The sequence below is a fragment of the Sapajus apella genome, unplaced genomic scaffold (genome assembly GCF_009761245.1).
Source record: "Sapajus apella isolate SASKATOON/1434 unplaced genomic scaffold, GSC_monkey_1.0 scaffold52, whole genome shotgun sequence".
In the NCBI taxonomy this organism is placed as follows: Eukaryota; Metazoa; Chordata; class Mammalia; order Primates; family Cebidae; genus Sapajus; species Sapajus apella.
The window spans coordinates 6737151-6752537 of NW_022436992.1; positions in this window are offsets into that span (position 1 = coordinate 6737151).

The following is a 15387-nucleotide window of genomic DNA, read 5'->3' on the forward strand; positions in this document are numbered from 1 at the left end:
ACTCCATCACAAGATGAAATCCCACAATAGGGACTTTTCTACTTTTGAGAAAGCCAACAGTGTAGCCTTCAGTCTGTGACCGAAGGCCTGAGAACCCATGGCAACCCACTGGTGTAAACCCAAAAGTTGAAAAGTTAAAGAGCTTAAGAGTCCAATGTTCTAGGGCAAAAAGCATACAGCACAGGAGAAAGATGGAGGCCGGAAGACTTAGCCAGTCTAAAACTTCCATATCCTGCTGCCTGCTTTTATCCTGTGTTGGCAGCTGATTAAATGGTGCCCACCCAGATTGACAGTGGCTCTGCCTCACGCAATCCATTGACTCAAATGTTAATCTCCTTTAGCAAGACCTTCACAGACACATCCAGGAACAATATTTTGCATCCTTCCATTTAATCAAGTTGAGACTCAATATTAACCATTACAGAGACTGTCTTAGAGTTTTGATATAAGGAATATTCATTTAACATGGATAGGTTAATGTGATTATTCTGAATTCAAATAAGCTGTGCTATTTTAGGTTAATTAAACATCATAATAACATTCCAGAAACTAAATATGAATTACTTTTTATCCTTATATTTACTTACTTAGTCATTTAAATTTTGGTTAGAGTATACATTTCTATTTTAGAGCTATAAATACCACTGCAGAATTTGCTGTAAAATGCCATTATAACTTTCAGCTTTGTATTAGGATATAGAAAACTGGAAAGACTATCATTTACACTCTTACCACAACGAAAATCTGGGTTATCTACAAGATTGCAACCTCCTTGAACACATCAGAGAGAAGAACTCACAGGAAACCAACTAACCCAACATACAATCAAGACACTCTTTCAAAGAGAAAAAGGATAAGAACCCTAGCTTTTCTAATGAAGGTCAAAACTATCGTATAACCTATTAAGAATTTTTAGGAAATATAATTATTTTTGAACATTGATTATAAACTATTATGAAAGTATAGAAACCCTGGATACTGCGGACACAAGAGAAATCAATTCAACTCACAGGCTCTTTTCCACAGACATCACTAGGTGCCTATATGAAATACTGAGGGCAAGACAACAGATCAGAAGGAACATTTCTTTTTTTCTTTCTTTGTATATATATTGCACTTTAGGTTCTGGGGTTCATGTGTAGAACATGCAGAACACCCAGGATTATTGCATAGGCACATACATGGCAATGCGGTTTGCTGCCTCCATTCTCCCTTAACCTATATCTGACATTTCTCCCCATGTTATCCCTCCCCAACCTCCCTACCCCTGCTGTCCCTCCCCTATTACCCCCCAACAGGCTCCAGTGTGTGATGCTCCCCTCCCTGTGTCCATGTGTTCTCATTGTTCAACACCTGCCTATGAGTGAGAACGTGAGGTGTTTGATTTTCTATTCTTGTGTCAGTTTGCCGAGAATGATGGTGTCCAGATTCATCCACATCCCTACAAAGGACACAAACTCATCCTTTTTTGTGGCTGCATAGTATTCCGTGGTGTATATGTGCCACATTTTCCTTGTCCAGTCTATCATCAATGGGCATTTGGGTTGGTTCCAGGTCTTTGCTATTGTAAACAGTGCTACAATGAACATACGTGTGCATTTGGCTTTATAATAGAATGACTTATAATCCTATGGACATATACCCAGTAATGGGATTGCTGGGTCAAATGAAATCTCTATTTCTAGGTTCCTGAGGAATCACCACACTGTCTTCCACAATGGTTGAACTAATTTACACTCCCACCAACAGTGTAAAAGTGTTCCTATTTCTCCACATCCTCTTCAGCATCTGTTGTCTCCAGATATATTAATGATCGCCATTCTAACTGACGTGAGATGATTTTGATTTGCATTTCTGTAATGACCAGTAAGAACACTTCTCATGGTGAAGGCGTGAGAAAGGGGAACAGCAACTGCTGTGGGGATGGCATGAACCCGTGCTTGGATACTTCTCTGCCTCCCCATGGGAGAAAAGTCTTAAGCAGTTTGGGTAAGTGCAGTAAGCTCTTTCACACAGAGGATACAATTAAATATCTAACAAAACTGAGGAATAAAAACAGAAAAAATTCTTAGAAAAGAGACAGAAAAATATCCTAGGACCAGATTGATAAAGATTTTCTCCCACTAGGGGCTAGGGCACGATCACTGAGAAAGACCAACCATTGAGACTGAGAAACACACTAGCTGTTTTAAGACAAGGCTGAACCAAAACAACAGAGAAGGTCTTCTCCTTTGTCCTCCTGCTCTTAAAGCTACCATCTATGAAACAGCGAGTAAGAACAATCCAGCATATTTGTTGGGAAAGAGCAAAAATGTGAAGAGATACTCTCTTTGTGATGTAGGCACAAAAAGAAGGCTTAAATTAAGAATTGACTGGATGTTCCAAAAATCTCTAGCCCCAACCCTAAATAGAGGGTAATGCTATAAGTACTTGAAGAGTGGTAATGTACCGAGGAAAATCATAATAACAAAAAAATCCCAACTCAGCTCAACTCTTAACTAGATTTACCCAATCCTCTACACAAAAGCTAGAAAATAAAGGGGGAAGCCCATTTTGAAAAATGAATAAGATATAACTCAGTCTGTGTGGCCTAACAAAAGGTATATTTTTAACTAAAAATTATGAAACATGCAAAGGAACAGAAAAATAAAAATACAGTTAAAAGACAAAATTATCAGTAGATTCAGACTAAAATATAACACTGATATTTGAATAATCATATAGGAAATATAAATAATAATATGTTAAGAATTCTAGTGGAAAATTATATGAGAACAGATGATGGATTTCAGCAAGATATAGAAAACATAATAACATTAAATTAAAATGATAGAAATTAAAAGAGTAACAGAGATAAATAATACCTTCAATAAGCTCATCAATACACTTGACACCTGAGAAAATAATTAGTGAATCTCATTCAAGGTCAATGGTTAGCATCAAAATTACATCACAAAGAAAAAAATTATTTAAAAAATTTAGAATCCAAGATATATGTAACTGTTTCTTTTGTGTGTCTTCTAATGTCAGTAACTGGAGTTCCAGGAGGAAAAGAGAGACAAAGTGAAAGATGTTGGGAAAGGTAAGGGCAAATAATTTTCTAAACGGAACGAAAGACAACAAATGATATATCCAACATCTCAAAATCTCAGACAAACTGAACAAGATAACCACTCCCTACCCAAAGCACGTACACACATACACACACACACACACACACACACACAATGTCCCAGTACAACTATACAACTCTTGGAAATTGAAGACGAAATAAAATCCTGAAAGTAGTTTGATTAAACATCACATTACATATAGAGAAACAAATATAAGAATTATACCAGGTTCTTCAGGGGCAGTGGCTCACACCTGTAATCCCAGCACTTTGGGAAGCCGAGGTGGGCAGATCACTTGAGGCAGCAGTTTGAGGGCAGCCTGGGTAACATGGCGAAACCCTGTCTCTACTAAAAATACAAAAATTAGCCAGGTATGGTGGTGCATACCTGTAATCCCAGCTACTTGGGAGGCTGAGGCACAAAAATTGCTTGAACCTGGGAGCTGAGATTGTGCCACTGCACTGTGGCCTGAGTGACAGAGCAGAAAGACTCTGTCTAAAAACACACAAAAAAGAATCATACCAGGCTTTTTGTTAGAAATTATTATTATGCAAGTCAGAAGATAATACAGTAATGTCTTTAAGTTCAAAAATGGGGAAAAATGCCCAATAATATTCTCTATGTAATAAAAATATCTTTCAAATATAAAGGAGATATAATAACTTTCGGAGAAACAATAGAGAAAATTTATTGCCATTATTTCTGTTCTCTATGAAATGTTAAAAATAAGCCCTCCAGGTGAAATGAATATGACATCAAAGAACAACTTTCATCTACACAAAGAAATAAAGGAGTGTTCTAAGTGATATCATTGAAAGTAAATACAACATTATTTACTACATATTTTAATTGCTCTAAAAGATGGTTGCCTAAAGTAAAAAAGATGTCAATAGATATTATATTTATAACCTAAATAAAATGTAAAAATATGTTATAATTATGGTGTCAAGAAAGGATAAATAAAATGGTTGTCTACTGTTTAAAAGGTGCTTTTTATACACACCAAATTTTATAATATTATTTGAAGGTGAATCATGATTATCTGAAGATTTATATTGTAAACCCTGTGGTAACCCACAAAGACATTTATAAAATAGACATAAATAATAAACCAGTGTTGGAAATAAAATAGAATTATAAAAATAATCCACAACTTCTGTTTTCATGAAAATATAGAAAATACATATATATGTATATGTGTGTATATGTATGTGTGTGTGTATATATATATATATATATATATTTGGCTCTTGTTTAACAGTAGAAATTATATATATATTAGTTAAGTACAAGTAAAAATTGTGGACATTATACATAAAACAAATGTAAGAAAACTGAATAGTGGGGAGAAGAAGAAAGATCTACCTGGGAACCTTGGAACTCAAGGAATGTCATGGTGGTGAGTTTTCTCATATTTATTTTTTGCCTCACATATATTAGAATTGGAGGTGAAAAAGATGGCATCCTGGAAGTAACAATAGTCACAAAGAAAAAAACCATAATAGCCGCCTGAAGCTTCTAGCTAAAAACCCAGAAAAGTGGTAGCCAGGCAACATGGAAAATCCTTAAACAATACCTTCTCTACTCCAGCCAAATACTACAGAAAAGTCTATGGCCCCATTGGCACCTGTGACACCTAAGGTCAGATGGAAAGCCTAGGCTTCTCCTCTTAGGAGACTATAATATAGTGTTTCAAAACTGTACTGTGGTAGTGTTGGAGATGTTGGAAGCCAGGACCTTCGTTCCTACTGGGCACTAGCAAACACCTGCTTGAAGGTCAGTACCATGTGAAATGCCTAGATTTTATCCACACTAAGTAGTAACAAGGGTCAGACTACTCCCAAATGGAATGGTGTCAAAGGAGGTCTAGAGAAGAGTTGGAACTTTTATTGTCACCAAGCAGTAATGAGACCAAAGGAATCCAATCACAGTGCCAGTGGAGACCTCATGGAAAGGTAGAATTCCCAGCCTCCCCACTCAAAAATAATGATGAAACCTCCTCTTCTCAGGTGTCAACAAGGTCGAATGAGACACCTATGGAAAACCTGGTCTTCTCCATTATTCTGTCAGGAATGAGGCAACAATTTCCTTCCATTGCTAGTGCAGTATCAGAAAAACTAGGCTAAAACAGAAAACATAAATGTGGTTCTAAATTTTATAAAATAACAGAAAGATGATCAATATTCAGTTGAAACTCATTTATCATGCTAAGAACCAGCAAGTTTTCAAACTGAAAGAGATGGACAATCAAGACATACAAAACTAAGGTGACAGAAATGTGGAATTATATACTAAAAATATTAAAGCAGCCATGATAAAAATGTTTCAATAAGCAATTACAAACATGTTTGAAGCAAATAAAAAAATAGAAGGAATCAGCAGAAAGATGTATAATCTCATGAAAAACACAAAATATAAACAGGAATCAAGTGGAAATTTTAAAACTAAAAAAATTTATAACCTAAATGAAAAGCTCAGGAGATGGAACCAGTAGCAGAATGAAGAGGCAGAGAAAATAGTCAGTGAATTGGAAAATAGAATAATAAAATTAACAATTTCAGTATAGAGGAAAAAATAGCCAGGGAAAAGGTGGATACAGCCTCAGAGACCCATGGGAATATAACTAAAATTCTAGCACAATTTTGTAACTGGAATAACGAAAGAAGTGGAAAAAAGGTGTGGGTCTGAAAAAGTATTAAAAGAAATATGAATGAAAAGTTTTTTCATTTGGCAAGAGATACAAAATCTACATATTTACAGAAAGTGAGTAATAAGATAAAAACCAAGAAATCTACACCAAGATACATTATAGTAAAAGTTTTGAAATCTGGAGATAAAGACAAATTTTTGAAAGCAGTAAGAATAAAATGAAACTTTTTCTGTAAAGAGAAAACATTTACAGAATACCAGATTTCTCATCAGAAGCCATGGAAGACAGAAGAAAATTGCACAATATTTTTTAAGTCCCGAAAGAAAGGAATCCTGTCAACATAGACTCCTAAATTTGCAGAAAATATCCTTCAGAATTGAAGGGAAAAATGAAAAAATTTTTAAATGAAGAAAGATTAAGATTTGTTAGTAGCAAACTTACTCTAAAAGAATGGCTAAAGGAAATTCTCCAGATCGGAGGCAATTAAAAAAACAAACAAAACACTTTGAGATATTAAGGAAGGAGAAAATACACAGTAAGAAAAAAAAATGACACAGAAAATACACTTTTCTTTCTTTGAGTTTTCTAAATTGTGTTAGATGTTTGCAGCAAAAATTATAGCACTGTCTAATGTGGCTCTAAATATATGTAGAAAATATTTAAGATATCACATTATATGGAGAAAAGAGACATGAAGAAGGGAGAATTCCTATACTTCACTCAATCTGCTAAGATGATGATAACTCTAGACTGTGACATATATATATGTCTCACATATAAAAAATATATATAATTTCTAAATTTTTAGAAACTATTTTGACACATTATAAATATTATATGGAATTGTGTTAACATGACCAAAAATGGTTTTAAATACCAGGAAAACAAATAGAGTGAAAAATGTAAAATTCAATATCATTTTTTAAAATTTTGCAGATTAAATGTGATATTTTTTGTGATTAAATGGATTTTAGGACACAGTGTTTCAAATATTTTTATAAGAAGAATGAATCATATTTTAAGTAGTGGTAGCCAAAATCTTAAGTTTTATAAAATAAAATTGATTCTAGAGACAGGGAATAAAATATCACAGAGTTGGCTTTGTTATAATAGAACTATCCCTGAAAAGTTCCACGATGAGCTAAGGAAAGCAAACTAAAGCCAGTAAACAACAACAGCAATCACTCCCCACTGTAATCTCCCCATTTACATGGAAGACACTTCAACATTAGTGATTTTAAGGTAAGTGCACTGTGGGATGCAGTTAGAATAGGACTGTGCAATTTGGAGCTGGTAATATTCCATTATTGTGACCAGAGCACTTAAACTGTCATAAACTCTAGTCACTTAGCAGCAGACTAAGGAAAGGAAAGCTAATCTTAAGTGATGGAGGTAGGAGGTTAAAATAATGCATTGCAGGAGATAGGTCAGACATCAATAGGAACATATTCGGAAAACAAATAAGCAAGCTAGAAGATCAATTTAAAGAACTTACCCAGCAGTTAGCAGGAAGTGATAAAGCAATATAATGAGGGGATAGATGTTGAGGTGTCAACATCAGTATAATTAGAGTGCCAGGATCACTAATAATTAAACAGTAAAGAGAAAATATCTGAATAAATAGTACCTGATCATTTTTTACAATCAGAGAAAAATAATACTTTAATTTGTAAAAATGTATATAATACCTATAAGTGTCATGTATGGTGAGGTATCATATATGCCAATTATAGAAAAGTTGAGATCAACAAACACAGAAAAGCAGGCCTTCTGAGGAACATGATTCAGCAACATTGACCTGGTGACTTCAACAGCAGATTGGGTATGAAGTCAGCAAATCACATTTTTAAATGCCTCATGTACATATCCCTCTTTTGTTTGATTCCACTTTTATTTTGAGCCAAAAAAAATTAGATTTGGGGAAACTACTAGCATCGTAATTGGTTAATAAACAATTATTTTTCTTTGATATGAATTTTAACCTGAGCTCTGTGTTCTGTTAAATTTCATGGCAGAGTGAAATCCCTTTGAACTCATGACTGTAGAGGCACTTAAGTTGTGTGTCGAGGTGGAGGGAAAGGTAGTGGGTTCAGCATAAATAGATACCATATGTACTATATACACAAAATATAGATAATTATATAATAGAGTAGTGGTTTTGGATAAGAGGTCTACAACAGAATCACCTTATTATTTTTACTTCTGTTTCACACAGGGTGAAATAATAGAAAACTGTCTGAGATTCATGCTGTAAGCATGAAAACAATCTGAATAAAATGATTTTTAAAAATGTATTAATGAGCTGACTGTTTAATGGTGAATACCTCAAGGTCCAAGCTGTTAAAAGGAAAAGGGGATCCAGTTAGATACATAGGTCACTGAAGCAGTTTTCCCTCTTGTATGTGCTGAAACTGAAGACCACAGAGCTTTGATGTCAGTGGCCTCAGAGTTTGTAGAGGAAAAGAGGTAAGACCTAGGGCTTATTCGAATGAAGAGTCCAACAGAAGCAAGCCTGCTCCTGCCACAAAGTTGACCCTGAAATATGGAACCCTCTATGGAAAGGTAGATTAAAAATACATCTGATATGCCTGACTACTGCTAGGGGGTTATTTAAATCAAAACAGAGCCCTGAGTGTAAGTGAAAAAACTTTTCTTAGAAATAATTCATGATCACATTCTAGACTTCACCTGCACATGAAAACCTAGTTTGAATAACCTTAGCATTTTAAGGGGCCTTTGTTGGAGGCAGGGTCAGGAGGGACGGGGGCGGGAAATCAAGTGGCCTGTTAGTGTTCTCATGTTCCTGGAAAAAGCAAACGAATCATCTCTCAAAAAACCCATCTTCATCTGGTCAGTAAAGCTTTCTCACAGAATAATTCCAAGAGCTATGACGCTTTCAGTCAAAAATCACTGATTTTTTTTTCAGTAAAAAAAAAAATCAAGAGAAAAACAATAACTAGGAATCAGCAGAGAATACAGAGCAAAATATAGAGTCTGAATCCTCAGAACTGTAAATATCATTGGAGAAAATGACATGATTTTTTAAGTGTACTTCAAAGAATGATCGCAAATATAGGTAAAGATTAAGAAACTGGAAGTAAAATAATTGAAACTAAAATTAAAAACACAATGAATGAGATTTATGACGAGAACTAATGGCTCATAAGACAGAGTTGGGAAAAAAATGTCTAGAAGCATAGTGAGAAAGAGATAAAATGTATACAGTGAAGGAGTTGAGAGAGACAAATGGACAAAGGATATAGTTGAAGAAATAATGATTGAGAATTGTCTTAGTCTGTTCAAGCCACCATAGCAAAATATGGTTCTATAAACCACAAAAATTTGTTTCTTAGACTTCTGGAATATGAAAGTTCAAGATCATGGTGCCAGCAACATCTAGTGTTTGATAAGGTAAGAAAGAAGAGTGATTAAAAAAAAAAAATCAGTGTAATTAGCACAAAATTTATAGAGATAAATCTAAACATGACAGTAAATTATAATAAATGTTAACAAACAAAATGCTTTACTTAAAAGGGAAATATTTCCAGGATAATTTCTTAAAAATAAAAATACATGTTACAATAATAGTATGCAAAACCTAAATATGCAGAAATTTGAAGGAATGAGGGAACATATGCTATGAAATTTAAAATCAAATTAAAGCTGACATAACTTTATTAATAATAGATGATACAGACTTTAAGGCAAAAAACATTACTAGGGAAATAAAGAATCTTTATATACTAATACAGATTTCAGTCAATCAATAAGATCATCAGTTATAAATCTGTGTAACAGCCTCAAAACATATAAAGCAAACACTGACAGAATTAGGAAGAGACTAATTGACTAATATAGTGAAGAATACATAGTGAGAAATTTAACACACTTCTGTGATGAATTGATAGATAAAATACACAAAAAATCAGCAAATATATAGAAAAACTTAAAGAGACATTTTAAAAAATAATGATTAACCAATTCTGCAAGGACAGAACAAAAAGTAGGTGAACTTATTTTTTGTATAAAACAATTAACATAGAAGCAAGATAACAAAAATAAACTCTTTCAGAATGTGGTAATTAGACAAAGCCACGCAGTAAACCAAAAATAGGCAAACTGCTAATCCTAGATAAGACAACAGGGTCTATATTGATTTCATTTAGGGTGATTTCCATCCCCCTCCCTATTTCAGTGGCACTGTTGTCAAAAGCTGGCAGCAACCTAGAAAACAGAGACATCAGACGCTTTTGGAGATCTGTTAAAAGTACAATCTCTAGGGCGTAGTCAATATTTTATCTGAACTTGCAGTTCCGTGAGATATTTCTGTTCTCAAGAATGTGGAGGCTGTTTGATTTGACACAGCGCTCAACTCAGCAGAACAGTCTAACCCTAGGGCATTTCCAAAACAATAGCAAATGGATGGCAAGCTTCATAGTTGCCCTGAGGCTGTGATTTCACTTGGGGGACACAAGAGCCTATCTAGGAATTGAAAAGGGAATTTTGGAAAACTCAGTGATCATAGGAACTTTAAAAAGCTCTGACATATGCCCAAGAATCTGAAAGTATGTGTCCATGTGCTTGCACAGCAAAATATATGGAAAATGAGAAAGCACCAGCCACTGTCTGACTTAAGGCCTTGAACAAACAAAAACTAAGCTAAGGCTGTTCTGTAAAATGCCTACCTGAAGTTAACAACTGTACCTCCTCAGAAGAGTCCCCTTAGCAAAGAATAGAAAATATACAGACAAGTCACCTACGAAACTCTGACAAATGATTGGAGTATAATTTAGCTGACCACTAAATTATACTGACCCAAATATGACTATTAGGGAACCAGGCTTAAAAATAAAAAACAATAACTTATAAACAAACACTAACTGGAAACTCTGTGGCCACACATTGCAGAGAATACAGAATATAAAAAATTAATTCAGGAAAGTCTTTAAACAAATAACAGCAATAAGAAAAAACACCTGAATAACAGAAGTAGCAAACTCTTACTCCAGAATAGCTTTCTTACTTTACCTAGAATGTCCAGTTTTTAATCAAATGTACTAGATGTGGGAAAAAGAGAAACATAACAAATATAAAAACGTCAGCAGAAGCTGCAACAGAAGGGGACCGAATTTTGGGTTTAGACTTTGGATAAGGACTTTTACAAACCAAAAATCAAATTCTAAGTCCTCCAGCTAACTGAGTGGACTGCTCCTCTTGGCCAAAGCTTTCTGAAATAGACCTGAAACACTAGTTCAGGCCACCATGGGAATGGATAGTTGGATATGCTTCATTATACATTCCTCCCTTTAGAATTCAGAGCTAAACAGCATTAACATTAAAAACAGGGACCTCAAGACTCACAATGCAGACTTTTTGTAGCAATAAGATACCAATGTGACAGATTATAGACATTGAAACAAATCAAAGCATTTTACACCAAAATATGTTTCTGTGACAAATTTTGAAATGGCTCTGCAAATTTGTCTATTGTGATAAAAATTTACATTCTGTAGCGAATTCTTTTCCCTTTCCATGTTTTTTTTCCCAATCCAAGAGATAATTTTCAAACCATGGCTGACTGTGTGTAGCTGGAACCACGGCAAGTAAAACTACAGATAAGGAGAGAGTACTGTATTTACAGAAAATGTCATCAGAATGCAAGATAATAAGTAGTTTATTTATGTGATTTCCTTGAATACATAGCACATGACATAACAAATATTTCTTATTTCAGATCAAAAACTTCTTACCAACCAGACTGATGTTGATGTAGCTTGAGGTAGTTTTTCTTTTTTTATGAAGAAGAACATCTAGCTGCTTCTCACAGGGTCTTTTCGTTGCTTTCTTTTTATGCTACATTCTCCCTATTGATTTTACTTGGGTGACTCATAGACTTTTTCCTCATTTTTCTCATTTCCTATGTACTTCCATGAGAAGTATATAAAACATTTCCTGCCCTTAGACTATGTTAAAGTATGTGGTGCTATATGTGGTTAGAGGCTTTTCCGCATTTAAGGAATAGAGTTTTTCTTAATGTCCATGGGTGTATGTTCAGTTCACTGTGTCTTTGCCCCTTGCAGTATCTCCACACCTTCATATTCTCTAAGTGAATTTCCAAGAAAGCTGTGCATGATGTTTGGCCACATTTACTAATCCAAGGTTCCTAAAATTGGGTGATGGAAATGTTGAACTCTCAATCATAAATGATTTTTAACCTGAATGTTTTCTTACTGTAAATGAGGTCTTGAAAATACTATCAACATTTTCCCCAAACAAGGTAATCACCTGGTTTATTGCATCAAGTAGGCCTGTGTGATTTCCACTCCAATTACACTCCTCATATCTAGCGTACTTGAACAATAGCAATTTGGCTTTTCATATTTGGACTCTCAAACAACCAAAGTGAGAGTATGCTTAACACCAAAAAATGTTCACTGTTTATTGGCAGAAATTGTGATGTTTGAAAGTTATTGCCAAGAGCTTTGGAATTTTTATAGACAATTCCAGGAAGGCAGAGGTTTCTGGGTGATATGGTAATCACTAAGAAGAACTCTTTTCCTTTGGGGCCAAGCACTGCTTTCTAATTTCATAAAAATGCGAATAAGCTGTGAGAGTTCCATTTAAAAAAATTTTTGTATGATCTTTTTTATTGATGCTACATAAGAAAATGAAGGCAATGCTAGTATTATTAAGGGACTGAATGTTTCCTTTCTTTTGTTTATGCTTATTAGGCAGATCACACTACATTCTCTTTTATTTTCTGGAAATAAAGTGAGATCTTTAGAAAGGTAGTCTCTTGGCTCTCCCTATGTAGGCTACCTGGGACTTCAAAATTGATAAACTCAGTTATATATAACATAAATGTAAAGAGTTTTAGCATTTGTGTTATAAAGGTTGTTAGATCATCTACAAAGAAACAATTTTTCCGAAATAAAGTCCTATGTATTTAAAAATGTTTCTTAGAGTATAATTGCTTCTTTATTTGTTCTTGGTTTTAAAATTTAAAGACTGAGATTCTTATCTTGGTATTTAAGATATTATACAATCTTTCTTCTATTTGCCATTGTGGCACAGACACCTGAGTCCTACCCATGTCTCTGATTAGTCACAGTGATGGAACCAGATTTGGGGACCAAATCTGATAGAGAGGCTTATAAGCCATTTGGGCCTAATATCTAAGGCAACATCTCTGTATAAATCAGTGTTTGTAACTTCCTGCTCTCATATTGGCCTGTCTAACCATCCTCAAAATCTGACTATTGCTACTGCATTGGCTTTCTGTGCATGAAAATATTAAGTAGTTACATTATTTATAAAAGAACTCATTATCTTAATTGTGCTCTTTAAAAATACATTACCTAGGGTTTTAGAAGGCTTCATAAATACTTTTAAAATTATTATCCTATTGGTGCTCTTCTCCTGCTTACGTTTGGGCTCAAACTTCTTTCAAAATGGAAGTAAACATGTAAATATCAATACTAATAGATGTGGGTTCTCTGTGTATTGGACGGATGTAGAATATGTACTACTCCCAGAATGTGTTAAGATATGTGGCATCATATGTGGTTAGTAGGGGGCATTAAAAAGGCCTCCTAAGAACAGTTTTTTAAAATCAGGTATAGTTTTTGAAAGTCCCATAATCAGTAATTACATTTTCAGGTGTTAGCTACCAAAAAATTCATGGGGTAAATTCCATAGAATGCCCTTGGGTTGTTAAAGTGCTGTGCTGTTTCAGTTCCTCCTTAGGCCTTTAGGGAAGGGGAGGGTATAGCAAATCCAGACCTTATATTATATCTTAAATAATATGAGGAATGCTAGCCTAATGTTTTGTGTGTCTGTCCCCCTTCCTTCTGCTTCCCTAACCCAGCCCATTATGAAGACTGACACAGCTCTAATAAATACATGGCTTTATTATGAGTAAGTAAATACCTACTGTCATTAAGTCTCAACTTCTTTTGTGACTACAAACACACCTAAAAAAATCTGCCATTCTTTCCCATCAGCAGAAAAGACTCACTGTGTCAGTAGGTCTGGACTCTCCCCAGGGAATCAGCCCCAGCAGGGAGGGCTGATAAGCACCGTTGGTGGGTGGAGCATGACTAATTTGAAAAAGGCCTAAATTCCCTGTGAATTTTTATGTATTCTCCACTCTTATTCAAAACCCTTTGAGAAATCAGTATATTTATTTCGAATACATTCATCAAATATTTGCAATGCTGTCATCAACTGGATGCTAAGAAATTGATGTCTCTCTCTTTTGTCTAGAATATCCTTCCTGACATGGTGTTTAGCAAGGTAGACACTGGAGACTTGAGGGAAGCAAACAGTTAATTTAGCAAAGGAGAAGTTTTACCATCTTGACAATTTCTTCATGACTTGTCTATAAGTAGGAACAATTTTATGGTTATTCTAGGCCATATGCTTAGGGTGACCCTTCTTTGTTTTGCTATTGATGTCATAAAATTTGTATGAGTTTTTGAAGAAAGAATCTATCATTTTCATTTTATACTGGGCTCAGCAAATCAGGTAGCTATTGCACTTTTTAATTTCTGTGGAGCCCTTCAGAGACTCAAGTAATGTTGCACCTTAAGGGTTAACATCTTAAACGTGGCTTCCATTAAAGTGCTGCGGAAATGTCCAAGTTTAATAGCAGTATCCACAGGTGCTACCCACTGGCTTCTCCCATATAGCTTGGGAACATGTAGAGCTGACAGAGAGAGGAGCTGATTTCCATTTTTACTGCCTATAGAAAGGATTTAATAAAACAGATTTCTCTCTTTTGCTTTTGAAATATAATTCATTCTAGATGACTTTTTGTAAGGAATGAGAGAAGTTTAATTAGTTAAGAAAAAACTACATAGACATTCTAGATGGGATTTTAGATGGCCTGCTCTGCAGTTGGCTGAACAGTTGCTTTTCATCGTGCTGTAGTGAGACCATCTATTAAGCAATTACAAACAACCAGTGTTCAAATCCCACTTTTGTCATTTACCAGGTGTGTGATTTTAGGCAAGTTTATTTAAAGGATGAATGTTAGCTTTCTCAAATGTCAGCTGGCGATGATGTGTGCTGGACTCAGGACTGTCTTGCAGATTAAATGAGTTAATACATGGCATATGATCATAGTAGTATGTTGCATACGTAAGCACTCAGTAATTGTAATTGATATGGAATAAGGGTTAGTTAAGATTTTTAGTTTGTGGAGAAGGGCTTAGAATGCTGTTTTTTAATAGGTAAAGAGAAGGAAGGAAAATAATAAGGTTATGTTTTCATGCAGAGGTCTAGTCCTAAGTACGATTCAATTCTAACTCTGCGTATGCCCTTAAGGAGGTTTTTGACGTTCCTGCAAAATGTCAAGGGTTTTTGCTGCACATAAAAAGAGTGCTGGGGGCTGGCCACTGGAGTGATGCTATGATCAAACATTTTAAAAAAATTTATATTCCTTCAGATGTTTCTTGACTTACCTGAGAATGGGTAAAAGCTTAAGAGTTTACAGGGAACAAATGGAAGCTTAACAGCCATCTGGTGTTCCAGGGGCGTCCAGAGCTTTTCTCTGTAGGATGTGCCATGTGTGTTCTCTCCATTGCTCTCTCACTTCCCCACACACTGGCTCAACAAACAAAG